The following is a 17,373-nucleotide window of genomic DNA, read 5'->3' on the forward strand; positions in this document are numbered from 1 at the left end:
AGAGGCTTCCTGAGATTTGAGTCACACTGTCCTTACAGTCGAACCAGTGAATCGCCCCTCCGTGGAGTGGGTTTGAGTACACGGCTTTCCCGGAGGTACGATAGCTCTTCAGACATGTATGGATTTTGGTCTATGCTCTCTATCAAGATGGAGAGCCTAGGACTACGTTCACCTACTAGCAGATGGCAGTCTCTCTTTGGGTGCTGCTGGACTGTCCTTTTATTCTAGCACTGCCTTCTGGTCGAGCTAGGGTGTGCTCCCCTCATTGCGAGAACTAGCTATGCACCTCCTGTTCCCAGTTTGTGTCGTAAGGACCGCCTCAGCCCAATGGCTGAGAGCCCTGCTCTGAACATGGCAGTGATCCTAAACCTCACTGTGGGAGGTTCTTTATGAGCTTTGTGGCAGTGACACCAGGAAGTTGGTCGCTTGCTGCCTCCCTGTTGAGTTACCCTGTTGGTCAGGCCTGACAATGCTCTCCTCACCTAGAGGTTACTTTTGAGCTTCCCACTCCCGGTCGAGGGTCTGAGGACTCCTCTCACTAGGTTCTGTTCCCCCTGGAGCTCCATTGAGCAGCAACTTCAGGTTATTAGGCTCCTCTCTACCTCCCTGTCAGGTTGCTGTCCTTGGTGGTTGAGCTCAGCAGTGCTCCCCTCACCCTAGAGGGTCACCTATGAGCACGCCACTCCCAGAACCGAGCATCTGAGTCCCTCTCCTATTTTGAGAGTTAGGCCTCTGCTCTCTAGAGCTCCGTTTAGCAGTCATGCCAGGTTGTTGGGCCGCCTTCTGCCTCCCTGGTAGGCTGTTTTTTGGTCGAGCTAGCATTGCTCCCCTCACCATAGAGGGTTACCTATGAGCATGCCGCTCCCTTCTGAGCGTCTAAGTTCCCTCTCATACTGAGAGTTAGGTTCTCCGCTCCCCGGAGCTCTGTGATTCAGCGGCCTCAGGTTGTTAGGCCCCTCTTTGCCTCCCTGTTAGGTTGCTCTCCTTGTTGGTCGAGCTAGCATTGCTCCCCTCACTATAGAGGGTCACCTATGAGCAAGCCTCTCCCTTCTGAAGCATGTGAGTTCCATCTCATTCTGAGAGTCTGGTTCTCCGCTCCACAGAGCTCTGTGATTCACTGTTGGTCGAGCTAGCAGTTCTCCCCTCACTATAGAGGGAGCTCTGTGATTCAGCGGCCTCAGGTTGTTAGGCCTCTCTATGCCTCCCTGTTCGGTCGCTCTGCTTGTTGGTCGAGCTGGCATTTCTCCCCTCAACTTAGAGGGTCACCTATGAGCATGCTGCTCCCTTCCGAGCTCTCCTTGTTGGTCGAGCTGGCACTGCTCCCCTCAACTTAGAGGGTCACCTATGAGCAAGCCGCTCCCTTCTGAGCGTCAGAGTTCCCTCTCATGCTGATAGTTAGGTTCTCCGCTCTCCAGAGCTCTAAAGCCATGGTAGAGCATCTGAAAAGAATTCAGCTCTGTGAGTCAGCAACTTCAGGTTGTTAGGCTTCTCTCTGCCTCCCTGTAAAGTTGCACTCCTTGTTGGTAGAGCTGGCTTTGCTCCCCTCAGCATAGAGAGTCACCTATGAGCATGCTGCTCCCTCCCGAGAATATTTCAAATTCATGATATGGTAAGTGCGCACGCATGTCTCTGTGCACTTTCTGAAAGCCAAGTTGTGGTAAGATCGTACACCAAGTGTTTTGCGGTCTTTCTTAATTCCTGTACGGTATGGGTTACGCGCTGCGGCTTCGTGCCCATTCTTTGAGTCGGTCAGGCCCCGGTTTCACCTTGGGCCCCACTCTACCTATGTATCCCCAGTGATACTACTTGAACAGGGTGTTGCTACCAAGGATCTGTTGAGACGGTTCCTTCAGCGAGCTCTTGCAGAGCAAGCAGTAGCCCCTGGATGACAGGCCAAGACTTAGTTACTATCCTAAGCGCTTGGTCATATCCCCTTAAAGGAATCTCTTCTTCTGATTCCAAGCCTTTGAGCTCTATCCTGGGTCCAGGAGGCCTGGCCCCTAACAGGTAAGTTCTGGGGTATGCAGCTCAGGCCAATTGGCCGAAGGGGATAATGTCACTGACAGCCGTCGTACCGTCCCAGTGGCAACTCCCTTAGCCGGGTAGAGTTGGTACTTAGTGCTTGGCTTGCACTCCCCTCAGCATGGTGGCGTGGGTATTCCGTTCCCCATAGCAAGCCCTAGAGGACGCAGTTCGAAGTTCCCTCGAAAGGGAACGTCTCAGGTTACGTATGTAACCATGGTTCCCTGAGAGTAGGGAACGAGACACTGCGTCCTCTAGGTTCGGTGCCATGCTTCCGACGCACGCTTCAGACGAAGAAGTGAATGACGTATTTTCCCGGCGCCCCTTTATACTGTGGCCGTGCAGGTAGTAACATCATAGGCTGTCGCCGGCCAATGTTATTGTCGTGATTAGATGCTTCAAGACACCGGTCATGCCGAGGCATTCCCCATAGGGGATATTCTCGTTTGGCTCTGTTCGAAGGCGGTCGCATTTTTCTTCCCTCCCTCCCTCCTGAACTTCCCTGCTTGCTCTCTTGTATTGTCCTGTCCTTCTTAAGAGACTCTCGCTGCACTATTTACAAAACCGAAATTATGGATCTGATCAACTGGTCTCTAAATGCAATTGACACCATCTTCTCGACTAGGAAAGCGGGATCTGGAGAACCGGAATGTCCCGCTGGGACGTTTGCTGCTGGCTACACGATGGACGCATGGGAGAGATGGCGGGTCGTGTGTCTGGCGGCTCTCTCCGTGGAGGACATTGAAGACATCTTCTTATTCGGAACAATGATAACTGGGTTTCTGCTATTTGGATTAGGCGTTGCCCTAAATTATCAGAAAATTAAGGAGACGGGACTGGCTATCCAAAACCTCTCACGGCTGCCCGTCATGATGGATTTGATCACGGCTAAGCTCTCGGCTTTGGAAAGAAAAATTGATGGACATGGAGATCAGAATGGACAATGAGAATAGCTGTGAAACTGGAAGACAGCTGTTCGCACTAAGACAAAACAATCTTATCTCTTTCCGGCTTCCCACAACAGAACGGCTTGGCAAGGCCGCTCTGGTATCAACTCTCCGGTGAATACTGCAGGGAGACGCTCTTTCTTCCATTCCCTCCTCCCAAAAACACCTTGTTATTGTCGGGCGCTTGTGCTCTGTCCAAGGTCGTTTCCATGGCAATTGCTATGTCGCATCACAACCTGCGAACTGAGTCGACTGGTTTGGAGTGCTGGCGAAACGGATTTCAAGGCATACGAACTCACACGAACTTACACATACACACACTCATACACCTCCCTACCCCCATCCCACGCCTTCGTCGCTTCATCCTGTCAGGTGTTAACGGGTCCGTGGGTTTGCGCTGTAATGGCTGCTGGCCGGATGGCTGTTTCGTCTGAACTAGGATTACTATGCAAGTTATGTTCCTGTGTTGACTGTGCTTTATGCTGAGGTTTTTTGTCTGTTCTCACACTGCACTCTCTTCCAAGGACGTAGTGTGAGGACACTTTTTTTCTCCTCTCTTTCCTCATGTTATGCTGTATTTCTTCTTCTCTATTGCATTTCGTTGCCTTGTACCTACATGTGCAATGACAATAAATTGAATCCAATCCAATCCATAGCGACCCCTAGAGGATGCAGTGTCACGTTCCCTACTCTCAGGGAACCATGGTTACATACGTAACCTGAGACGTTTTCTGTCTTGCATTATCTCTCAAAATGATGTGTCATTAAAATTGAAGAGATTAGCAGAAGTAAGTCAATGCAACCTCTTATTTACATATGGTATCCATAAAGCTGCTTGATTTATATTCCCGTTGCTGATGATAATGACCCATTTCAGATGTTTACATGCTTTTCTTCTCGTTCTTCTTTTTGTTCTAAACTTTTCCCATGCACTTGCTGTGTAAATACTTTCCAGCATTTCGGTATTAAATATGCATGCAAATTACAGCAAAGTGGAAAAGTGTTCGGCAGCGGTCAAAAAAGATTTAAACAGTGAATTTTGAATCTATATCTTCTTGTAAACTCAGATAAATGGATTCAGATAGCAGTTAAATTACCACACAACCTTGATGTTTGTCAAAAAAAAGTAGGTAATTTGGCGGGGGGGTTTACATATGGTGGGAGAAAAACAGACATTCTGCATTTGGATCACAGACTAAAGGTCATTGCACACGGAGTCCGAAATGTTCGTATGCGTTTTTTCGTATTCGTAATCCTAAAACGTCATCACGCACAGAAACCTTGCACACTGAGTCCAATGCGTATGAATTAATCACTTGCGAAATAAACGGCTGTTGCCTGGTTCCTTGAGAGTGATGGACTCAGCGTTCTTAGGAAGTCTGTTTGCAAAGACTAAGTTTTGAATATTTCTGCAGTCATGAAGTTTCAACGAAGAGTTTGGGTTCTGGATGGCACAATCGCATGATGGTGTGGCGAGTGAGCGCAAGTTGGAACGCGATCAAACGAAGGCGAAAGAGCACTGAATCTTTTCGGACATTGGGGTTTTGACAGAGCTGAGTTTGTCCGTCCTACGGCGCAGTCTTCCAATCAGAGGTTGTTGCGGGGCTTGTGAGTGTTATGTAACCACGCCCCGCACTGTTCCTTTATCATGCATGAATCACATGCTCCCGTGGGGAGTATTTCTTCAAGTTTTAATAATGTCTTATAAAAGTATTATCACATGCTTACTGTCTATAATATTGTCATTTCATTCACACCAATGATTTGCAATTATCGTGACCATTCATAAGAAACTAAACGTAGCATATTTCTCACACGTTAATAGCTTTTCCTTCTAAATAAAAAGGGTTATAAGTCAAAGATTAAAATAAAACACATCGAAGAGAAAGCACATTATTTGGAAGTATATTGATCTAATACTTTAAATGATTGTCTTTTTGAAATCGTTTATTTGAAACTTTTCTGTTTGTTGTTGGAAAAATTGAAAATGCAGAAGAGCAGGAAATGGGACAGTCACGGGACAGTCATGTTGCAGATCCCGTGTTTGCAGGCTTGAGGGTATCAGTGTATTGTCCTTTTCCGGTGGATATACTGGTCCATACATCCTGATCACAAAGTTTCTTTCAGGTTGCGAAAGGACTCTTTCAGTTCTTGATATAAAATATCTTTATCGTTCTTCTGATTGAGTTAGGCATTATCACTTCTTCTGAGTGGGTAAGATAGGAAACCAACTCAGAATATTGACGTCACGTGATAGTGTGATTAGTTTAGACCTCTTGATGAGTTGATTTGATAGCGTATCTGTGTCCGTATCGACACAGGAACCTTACATATATCCCCCTTTTGCTCGGTGAGGTTCCTTTTGCGAACGTCAGCGGGCACTGGAAGAAGAGGCAAAGAGAACAGGCACACACAAGATATAAACAACATCTCCATTACTGACTGAATCCTGGTGCAGGACCAATTTGGGAATGGTCAAGTTAGAAATTTGAGACGACGTAGGGATGCATTTAGGATTATTTGTAATCGGGTCATTTTGATTGGTTTAATTGTCAGGGGTTTGACGAGGCGGTATAGGTGTGATCCTAATCAGGTTGGTTGAGTTCTCAGGTTCAGGTTCTTGGTCAGTTTTATCACGTCGGCATATGCGCGGGATGCCAGACGTGCATTTTTTGAGAGACTCTTGGAGGGCGTTCACTCGCTTGTGTAGGAGGAAGGCCAGTGTCAAAGTCACAACATATCCTACAATAGTAGAGATGCAAAGCGCTGTGTCAGCGGACCAAGACTGAATGATTGACGCGCCAGCGGGTGGGAGACGAGCAATAGCTTCTAAAGCTGTATCAACAGGGGTTAAATCAATAAGTTGCGTTCCTTCTTCCTTGATAATTTCTTCCCATTCTGGATCAAGGACGAAGGAATGCTGTTTGAAGAAGGGTGAGATTTCGAATTCAGCCTGATACTCATCGTTGGTAAGGGGATGCAATACTAAATCATCAATATGGAGGATCGAGCCCTTAGGGACAGTGATTCATTTTTGAGTAAAAAAAAGTAAAAAAGTCGTGACGTATTGTCAAGTATGGTGACCCATACTCGAAATTGGTGCTCTGCGTTTAACCCATCCAAGTGCACACACACAGCAGTGAGTAGTGAACAAATGCACACACACACACACACACACACATATGTTGGGTTTCCATGTTTTATGGGGACATCCCATAGGCGTAATGGTTTTTATACTGTACAATCTGTATGTGCTATTGCCCTACACCAACCCTACACCTAAACTTAGCCCTCACAGGAAACATGCTGCATTTTTAGATTTTCAAAAAACTTTATGCTGTATGATTTATAAGCTTGTTTCCTCATGGGGACCAAAAAATGTCCCCACAAGATTAAGATTTACTGGTATTACTATCCTTGTGGGGACATTTGGTCCCCAGGACGTGATGAATACCAGGTGCACACACACACACACACACACACACACACACACACACACACACACACACACACGGAGCAGTGGGCAGTCATGCTGCGGCGCCCGGGGAGCAATTGGGGGTTCTGTGCCTTGCTCAAGGGCACCTCAGTCGTGGTATTGAGGGTGGAGAGAGCGCTGTACATTCACTCCCCCCACCTACAATCCCTGCCGGCCGGGGACTCGAACCCGCAACCTTTCGATTACGAGTCCGACTCTCTAACCATTAGGCCACGACTTCCCTAAAAGGGTCTATGTGAGAAGGCGCCAACCTTCACATTCACACCTGAGAAGACAGGCCTGCATAATGAGCTTCATAATGAGCCATTTAGTCAAGTATGTGACTGAGAGGAAGAGTTACAAGAAAGAATATGAGGACAAAATAAATTTAAATATTTTTTTGTTTGTTTGTAGTTTATTAAGTATATATTTAGCTATCACACAAAATAACTTGAGATTCACTTGTGAGTGCAGTTAAACATTTTATTAGGAACAATCAAAGCTGACTTTTTAGCATCATTACTCCAGTCACATGATCCTTCAGAAATCATTATAATATTGTGATTTGCTGCTAAAAAAAACATTTATTATTATGTTGAAAAGAGCTAAGAAGAATTTTTTATTTTTTTGATGAATAGAAAGTTCAGAAGAACAAAAAAACAACACATTTAGAAATTCTGGGTTATTTCTCTCAGCAGATCTTCTTCCAGAAACAGAAAGTATCCGGGATGAACTTGTTTGTTTCCGCTGACAGCATTAGATAGTTGAGATGGGCAAGCAAATACCAAGAAATAGGTTGCAGCAGTTTGTCAATCCGCTATGGGACTGAGCTCGAATAGCTTCAGCATCAGCGACTTCTTATAGGACACAATTGCTGTCAATCAAAAGGAGATGCAGTCTTTCGACAGACCCTCCAATCATCAGGCAGAAGCCCAATGTCCAGCCCCGCCCACTCCTCCATTCACCCCCAGAGACGCTGAGCGTCCGGGTGCTGGACATAATCGCAGCATTTATCCAATCACCATCTAGTTTCGAAGCACTGAAAAAAACTGTTCAAAGCAGCCCCATTGAAGTCAATGGACGCTAGGCTTCAGCAGGGAAATACACTGTGATGCTACGGGAATATATGAGAAGGAAATCGAGTTACCTGCTATATGTAGCTGATTCTGAACGAACTCGTCTTCGAGATGAACGTGTTCTAACACATTTTTAATCAATAAAATGTTAACACAATAGTACATATTTGACCATTAATTTTTTGACATTATAGGGGAAGCTGAGTTTCCCTTGCAGTCTTAAAGAAATCCCCCCTGGACACAACTGTGTTTATGTGAATTTTGTGTGTTATTTACATAACCAGATGTGTGCTTAATTTCAAATCGTAGAGCCAATGAAGCATGTGTCATTGTTCAAATACTTATGGACCTAAAAATGTATGCACAGTGAAAAATATCTTGCTTTTGGAAATCATCATAAGATGAAAGTGAGATCATAATGTAATTAAGCAAAAAAAAAAAAAAATGCTATTACATTGAGTTCAAGATTGTATTAAGTTTTGAGAATAATATTCCATTATAAGCTTTTTATTATATTAATAATAATATTAATTATAATACTGTTATTTATATAAAGGAAACAAGTAAATTTTGCTCAAAGGGAATCATTTATGATTTTTTTAGGGAATTTGGACAGAATCACTGTTCTACGGCGGATCACTGATTCGGCCAGCGATTCTTTGAACGAGCCGTATAACATCAGTTCTGCAATGGATATTAAAATCCAAAATATAGTGAAAATAATATTAATTAGCACAATAATCAGATCGGCAGTTTAAGACATTAACTTGTAAGTGTCAGACTTGTGTTTGTCTTGTGCTTTGTTCCCCATGTGCTCCATGACCCAGTTTCTGTCTCCCATTGATTATGTTTATTTGATTCCAGGTGTGACTCCTTAGTCCCTCGTTATCCTGTGTTTAAAAGCCCCAGTCCTTTCAGTTAGTGTTTGTCGGTTCTTGAATGTAATCCTTGTGTGTCTACAGATGTCCCTTGTCTTTTGAGTCATTATGACTGTTATTTGAAGCTATCGCCGAGTCTCCTCGTTCCGTGTTCCTAAGAGACGTGACAGAAGAACCGACCAAAACCGAAAGTGAACGGCACCTTTTTCCCCTGTTTTTGTTTTCCCTTTTTTTCCCGCAGCATGGAAACCGCCGCTCATGTCATTGCCCTGGCCCACAGAGATCTCCCCTTCGTGGAGTATTCGCGGATGTTCTGTGGGCTGGCCGCGGCGATGGCATTCGATGTCGCCACCATCCTCTTGCTGTTTTAGCACAGGGCCAACTACCATCGCCCCGTGGACCTCCCAGACTACTCATCGGCTGAAGTTCAGTAGTCGTTGAAGTGATGTCTTGGGAAGCCAATGGTTGGGCTTTGGCTGAAGAGGCACAGTTGTGGGCTGGTTGAAGTTTTGAGGCGGACACAGACTCGAGCTGAACTCTGAGACACAGCGTTGCGGCAAAACTTAACTCCGAACACAACTCTCAACGGAAAAAAAATAAGCTAAAGTAAAAGAATAAAAGGATGTAACGAGACTAGATGGTTTTTCTTCTCATCGTGGTTAGGTAGCATCATGATTGGTGTTTTCTTATCAGTCACATGGTCCAATTTTTCCCACTCTTGCAGAGTATAATTTTGGACATGATTTCTATAACAAGAATATGATACATTTGACAAAGAATTGATTGGAAGAAACGTTTCAAGCAAGAACATTCAAACTCATGCATACCCAACATGAATATAATCCTATAAACTATTCAATATTTATTCAAAATACATACAAAAATGAGTGATTAGAACATGATAGTCAAATGTGTGGGTTACATACATATGGAGTTATGCGTAGAAATGATTAGTGGCTTACAAGTCCTTTTAGCATCTTTTAGGTGCATATAGGCTATACATGGAATGGCAGTTTCCGTGCCATTCTGTGGACATGAGAATGTGTTCTGTGAAGACCAAAGAGGTTAAAAGGTCTCATAAGGAATTTCAGTCCGGTTCTTGTCCTCTAGGTGGGGGAAACCAATCTGAGGAAGCTCATGATTTCTATCATGGATTTACATGTGATGGTCATGCTGTGCATCTCTTTGACCATCAATCTTGGTTACTTGCCCCAAATTTGACAATCTCCTTCCTGAGTTGGGATTATCAATAGGTGTTATTTTGTGTTAATGCTGCAAGCTGTTCTGTGAAAGAGTTGGTTGGTTAGGCTTGCTTCAGAATGGCTGGCACTAGGATCTGATTTACAAAAATCCTGTTGTCTTTGAAACATGAGGAGCCAAATTCCACAAAGAGGCCAATGTTCTGATCGAATCTTAAATTGTCCGATTCTCTCTGATACCCTACATTTATATATAGAATATTGATTATTATGAAATTAATATTAATTATATAGCAATTCCTTGTTTTATGGTAAAGCATAAACTGTGTGTATTCAACCATGATCGACAACCAAAAAGCAAGATAAATCACTCCTGATCATGAAGATTCATGACTGTCTCCAGAGACACACAATAGCTGAAGCAGTTTCCACCGTCAAAGCCTTTGGAGGATTACATGCTTCTCACTCTGACAGACACCAGCTGAGAGCCGACATCACTTATCACATTCCCCAGAGTTTATACCCACAGCATGGGAAGCAAGAGAACACAATTTATCCCTGACGTCGATCCACATCATTAAGTGGCTGGTGGCACAGGACAGGGCCATTGTGAGGATCAGTAACTCTTATAAGATCTTATTAAAATCACACTTGGACTTTTGCTTTTTATTTAATACCGAGAGAATTTAGGTATACATTTTCTTAAATAAATATTGTAACGCGGGTTACGGGGGGTGGGAAAGGAAGAAGACAGGGTCGGCGTAAACTGGGACTCGTGTTTTTATTTAAATGTGCTCCTGCACCAACCAAATAAAACATAAGCGTGAAGCGCTCCTGGCACTTCCAATCACTTCGTAATTCCAACAATAAATCAATGTCCTCTCGGCTCCAGCCACAGTCTCCTCGAGTCCCGAGCTCCCAGTCTTTCTGCCAAGCTCCCCGTTTCCTGGTGGCTTTTATCCGGTCCCTCCACGCCAATTACTGAAACGAGACACAGGTGTTTGTCGTTTGCACTTGACCTACTTACGCACCGCTCGTCTCCTTTCTCTCTCTCCCGCTGCAGACTTCGCTAAACCACGCCCCCCTCGCCACAAATATGATTGTAGTTTGCCTTTGCAAACTGTTAATCCACCAAATTTGATGTAAAAATTAAGTAGCAAAGTAGCAATTACAACTTGTGTATTTCAAATATGGGACCACAAAATTTGTCACACCGAGATGTGTCTTCACTGATTCACATGTGTCTTTTGACCACCAAGTGTTTCAGTAATTCAACACAAGCACACCATGACATTTGAAAGACAGCAGTGTTAATGTAGGCCTACAGGTGCATCTCAGAAAATTAGAATATGGTAAAAAAGTTATTTCAAAAAGTGAAACTTATATATATTTTAGATTCATTACATGTAAAGTAAAACACTTCAAAAGTTTTTTGTTTTAATTTTGATGATTAGAGCTTACAGCTAACGAAAGTCAAAAATCAGTATCTCAATGTATTAGAATATTTACATTTGAGTTTCAATAAATGACCATCCATACAGTATAAATTCTGGGTATCTATTGTTCTTTGAAACCACAATAATGGGGAACACTGCTGACTTTGCCAATGTCCAGAAGACGATCATTGACACCCTCAACAAAGAGGGTAAGTCACGGAGGGTCATTCAAGGAGTGCTTTATCAAAGCATATTAAATGCAAAGTTGACTGGAAGGAAGAAATTGGGTAGGAAAATGTGCACAGGCAACAAGGATGACCGCAAGCTTGAGAATACTGTCAAGCAAAGCTGATTCAAACACTTGGGAGAGCTTCACAAGGAGTGAACTGAAGCTGGAGTCTGCATCAAGAGTTACCACGCTCAGACATCTTCAGGAAAAGGGCTACCAAGCCACTTCAGAAACATCGTCAGAAGCATCTTACCTGGGCTAAGGAAAAAAAGAACTGGACTGTTGCTCAGTGGTCCAAAGTCCTCTTTTCAGATAAAAGTAAATTTAGCTTTTCATTTGGAAATCAAGGTCTGGAGTCTGAAGGAAGATTGGAGAGGCACAGAATCCAAGCTGCTTGAAGTCCAGTGTGAAGTTTCTGAATTCAGTAATGATTTGGGGTGCCGTGACATCTGCTGCTGTTGGTCCGTTGTGTTTTATCAAGTCCAAAGTCAATGCAGCCATCTACCAGGAGATTTTAGAGCACTTTATGCTTCCATCTGCTGACAAGCTTTATGGAGATGCTGATTTCCTTTTCCAGCAGGACTTTAGCACCTGCCCACAGTGCCAAAACTACTTCCAAGTGCTTTGCTGACCATGATATCACTGTTCTTGATTGGCCAGCCAACATGCCTGCCCTGAACCCCATATGGAATCTATGGGATATTTTCATGAGAAAGATGAGAAACAGTCAATCCAGACGAGCTGAAGGCTCAATAGTGCCTCAGCAGTGCCACAAGCTGATCGCTTCCATGCCACACCTCACTGATGCTGGAATTTGTGCTAAAGGCGCCCCGACCAAGTATTGAGTGCATAAATGAACATACTTTAAAGAACTTGAACTTTTCTGTTTTGCAAATCCTTTTTTTGATTGATCTTAGGAAATATTCTAATATTTTGAGATACTGGATTTTTGACTTTCATTAGCTGTAAGCTCTAATTATCTAAATTAAAACAAAAAAAACTTTTGAAGTGTTTTACTTTACATGTAATGAATCTAAAATATATGAAAGTGTCACTTTTTTAAATAAGTTACAAGAAAAAAATTAACTTTTTCACCGTATTCTAATTTTCTGAGATGCACCTGTATGTATTGTGATTATGCAGCGTCCTCACCACAATCCAAAAGCATTTTATTCAATTCCAATTCAGTTCCGTTTTATTGTCATTGCAAACAAATTTATTGAAATTAGTTAGCAAACCTTATGGTGCATCCAGCAGTGCAAAAACAATAGGTATAACGGGAAATGGCAAAACGGGAAAAAGTCCGTGCCAGTTCTTGTACCCTACCCTCAATTAAGCGGAAGTTGGGAAAACGGTATATAAGGAGTAAAACTGAAATGGAAGGGGGTGGTAAAAAGAAAAAAAAAAGGGAAATTTAAGTGTTACCTGATGGCTGATGCATGTAGCTGCTGCGGCGTGTCCAGGAGTACGAATGCATAGACCGGGTGCGATCGGGAAAATAATGGAAAAAGGAAAAATGGGTTTCGCATGGTTTGCCGGTTGCAACATGTCTCCAGACTAGACTAGTTCGTCTGCTGCAGGTAGATTTTAAACTTCTTCCTTGCATGAAGTCACATCGAACTTTAAATTCCCTAACTCTTGTTTTTCCATGGCATTGTCTATGCAGCAGCTGGCTGGCCGCCCCTAACGCAGTCTGATTCACGCCGCCGACTCTACACACACACGCATTCAAGTTCACCCACCACACGCAAATACTCATGCACTCATCCATCCAGCGGGATTAATGCTGGTTTATTGTTTTGTGTGTGTGAACTTGTATGGACTGAGTCTCGTTTCTTTGGAATTGAGTGATTTTGAAATGAGAGACTGAACTGAACAAGGAGCAATACTGTTATTTACTTTTCCCCGTGTATTGTTTTTTCTCTGTCTCTCCCTTTTTCTCTTTTCCGCAAATTGTTTAAATGCTGGGAAATTGAATATTGTTTTGTTGTTGTTGTTTTTTTTTCCTAAATAACATTCTTTGATTTGAAAAAAACAAGCGCTATTTTTCATAAGTGTGTTATTTAAACCCAAGTTTTGGCTTGTGCCATTGTGTAACTGCCACATTGTGTATCGGTGGTTTTGGTTGTGCTCCAACTTGAGTTTATCTGGGAACAAAAAAAAAAAAACTAAAGTATATAAGTATTTTTGATTCGACAAATTTTTTTTGTCTGGCGCCCGAAAAAGGATGTTATTAAAGTTAAGTTTAACTAATGCAAACTAACCATTTGGGGGACCACCACCGTTACATAAGTGGCGCCCGAACAGGGACTTGAACCCTCGAATTGTGAAAGTACACCGTTCTATTCTTTAAAGATGTGAACGGAAATGGGTTGTTTTTCCTAATTTTTTTTTGGGAAATGTTAATTGAGTTAACTAATTGTACTAATTGGTGAACGTTTAAGTGAACTGAATAAGTGTTGGAACAGATCCACGCTACAGATATTGTGGTATCGCCATTGTAATTAAATTTTTTGAAAATCGTTTGCATATTCATTCTCATACACTGTCATTTCACTACATTTTACTACATTTTACATATTACATCAACACACACCTCAATCATGGCCACTACTCCTCCTTCACCTTCGACATCTGTAGAAATTGAACTCCCTCCAGACATCGCAACTCCAGTCTGGCCACCTGTGCAACCAAGACCTGTTCCTCATATTCCCACCCTTCACTTCACCCCAACTCAGTACAGCAGTCCTCATCCCAGGTCTCAGGTGCATTTTGCCACCAAACCTCTAGGTGGCACTACTTCATTTGAAATCATTCCTATGAAACTGTGCACCAGTGTATCCGTTGAAGCTACACCTCCCTCCCCAGCGATGCAGCATGATCTTCCTAGCTACCTCCCTACTCCTGGAACGGAAATCCATCAGCTCACTGCCCATGTGCAAGGAAACTGGGATACCTTACTGGAACATTTGCGAACGCATGAGAAAACTGTTGGTGAACTCACCCAAGAACTTAAAACAATGTCTGTACACCATGACTCCTTGGTTGCTCAACTTGCTGTTAAACTGGAACACAACCAGCAACAAGTGCTCACTAGCATGTCTAAAAATAAAGAGTATGTAAAGGAAGAGATTGATCAACTTCTTAAAACAGTGAAGATTGACATTTCTGCTGAACTGCACAAAGCTCAAACTACTTCTGTGTCTGAGGTAAGATTCATGATGGAACAACTCCAAGATGAGATCCAACAGGATATTAAAACCTACGTAGTATCTTTTCAGAGAAACCATGATCAGATGACTACAGAGCTCACCCAGTGCACTCAAATCACCAAAACCCTATGTACAGCTGTACAAGATCTTCAAACTGAAATTGACCAAAAATTTCAAATGATAGATAAACAAATGGCTGGTTTGCAGATGAGAGAACCATCATCTCCACCTCCCTCTGCTGTTGATTCACCTGCAGCATTAGTGACTGGTCCATCCTCTCTCTCTCCTCCTGTGATAAAGAGTGACCATCTTAAGCTCACATTTCCTACTTTTGGCAGACAGTCAGATGATGCTGACCTATTGCTGTATCTCACCCGGTGTCAGGACTTCTTGGCATTACAACCACTTAATGATACTGACATCTTGGCCTCCTTTCGCTCTGTCCTATATGGCACAGCCTGAGACTGGTGGGAAGTGGCACGATCATCTGTAAGAACATGGGATGAATTTGAGTCTGCATTTCTTTCTGCTTTCCTTTCAGAGGACTATGAAGACGAACTAGCAGAAAGAGTCCGAACACGAATACAAGGTGAAAGAGAAAGCATAAGAGATTTTGCATTTACTTACAGAGCACTCTGCAAAAGATTGAAGCCCACCTTAACTGACCACGAACTGGTGAAAATGATTTTTAAGAACATTAAGCCATACCTCGCTAGCCAGCTACGCAGTCGGGTGAACACTGTTGACGAACTGGTGAAATTAGGCCAGCAGCTTGAGAGAGATTATGAACAGCAACAACAATATGAAAGACGTATGGGTTTCAAGCAATCTATATCCATGCCCCAAAGATCCATCTCCAGTAGCCCAACAGAGAAAGAGAAATCGCCTTTAGTGCAATGTTGGCGATGTAAAGGACATCATTCACCTGGCCACTGTCCTCGCTTTGTTTCTGCTCAGTCACTTCAATCCAGTCAACAGCATTCTGCCAGCAGCAAGAGAATCACACTTCCCATTCCTAGAGGTGGTGGTCCTCCGACCAATCACTCTATTTCTGCCACATTCACCAAAAAGACTCCAAAAATTTGTAAGAATACACCCCCACTTGCAGCTGTTCCACAACAATTAGTTGGACCTCTGAGTATTGGTACCTGGAAGGGGAAAGCTATTGTTGACACAGGTGCAAGTTACACCCTTCTGCATGAGAGTCTTTGTAAGGAACTTGTTGCACAAAGTCTTCTTCCATGGACTCGAGGTCCCCTTTACCTAGCCAATGGAGAAGCAGAAATATTGCCTTTAGGATGGGTCAACACATCAATCACTCTTCATAAAAAAGTTTTCAACATACCTGCTGTTGTTCTTCCATGCTAAAGCTCTAGCCTACGCTGTGGTACTTGGCTTGGACTTTATTTTCTCCAGCGGTCTGCAGATTAATGTGGTAGATCAAAAATATTCCTTTAAGTCCAATCCTAATGAAGATTTTCCATTCCAGCCAGGAAACACCAGTGTACCAGTGATTCACTCCCAACACAAAAAGGGGAAGAAAGAAAGTGAAAGTTTCAGTCTTTCCCTACTGAGTTCTGTTCCTCCTCCACAAATTGACATATCTTTATTACCAGCCAATCCTGCTGAAAAGACTCTAATTGATACTGCTGTAAATGCTGCCCACTTACCTCCTGAAGACAAGCAACAGCTACGTCAGATTCTGGAGTCAAAACCACAAGTCTGCAAACTTTGTCCGGGACGTACGGAAGTTCTTGAACATCACACCTATACCACTCACCAGGTGCCTATTAAGCAGCGTCCGTATCGCACAACCCCTGCCAAGCAAGCTGTCATAAAAGAACAGCTAGAGGAGATGTTAGCTGCGGGAATTGTGGAACATCACATTCTGGATGGGCCTCACCTGTCGTTTTGGTTCCTAAAAAAAGACGGAAGCCTCAGGTTTTGTGTGGATTACCGAAAGGTTAATGCCAGTACAGAAAATGATGCATACCCTCTGCCCAACATCACTGAAATCTTGGAGTCACTTTCTGGAGCATCCATTTTTTCCACCATTGACCTTAACAGTGGATACTGGCAGGTGATCATGGATCAAGAAAATAAGCCCAAGACTGCTTTCATTACCAACTCAGGTCTGTTCCAGTTCAATGTAATGACCTTTGGGTTAAAAAATGCCCCTGCCACCTTTCAGAGGCTGATGGAGTGTGTACTTGGAGAATTGCGTGGAAGCATTTGTTTTGTCTATATTGACAATATAATTATTTACTCACCATCTGTAGCCCAACACTTCTTAGATCTTCAGGCTGTTCTTCATAAGCTGGAAGTGGCCGGTCTAACCATTAACTTGAAAAAAGTAAGTTTTGCCTATCACAGATAATGTTTCTGGGACATGTTGTCAATTCCAAAGGAATATCTGCAGACCCAAGCAAAGTAGAGGCCATACAGTCTTACCCTTTGCCTACAAACATCAAAGAGGTACAGCGCTTTTTGGGTTTAGCTGGGTGGTACCATCGGTTTGTACCAAACTTCTCCAGAATTGCCGAAACTCTGAATTCACTGAAAAAAAAGGGGTGTACATTTCATTGGACTTTGCAATGCCAGAAGGCATTTGATCATCTGAAATCTTGTCTTACCTCTCCTCCCATCCTTGGGCATCCCGATGTACAACTTCCCTTCACAGTCTACACGGATGCCAGTGACACAGGTTTGGGGGCCGTGTTGACTCAGCGAAAGGACCAGGGAATGGAACAGGTGATTGCGTATGCCAGTAGAACCTTGACCAAAGCAGAAGCAAATTATTCTACCACAGAGAAAGAATGCTTGGCTGTAATCTGGGCTCTCGAAAAATAACAGCACTATTTAGAGTACAAACTGTTCACAGTAATCACTGATCACTCAG

This window comes from Barbus barbus (assembly GCF_936440315.1).
Source record: "Barbus barbus genome assembly, chromosome: 38".
In the NCBI taxonomy this organism is placed as follows: Eukaryota; Metazoa; Chordata; class Actinopteri; order Cypriniformes; family Cyprinidae; genus Barbus; species Barbus barbus.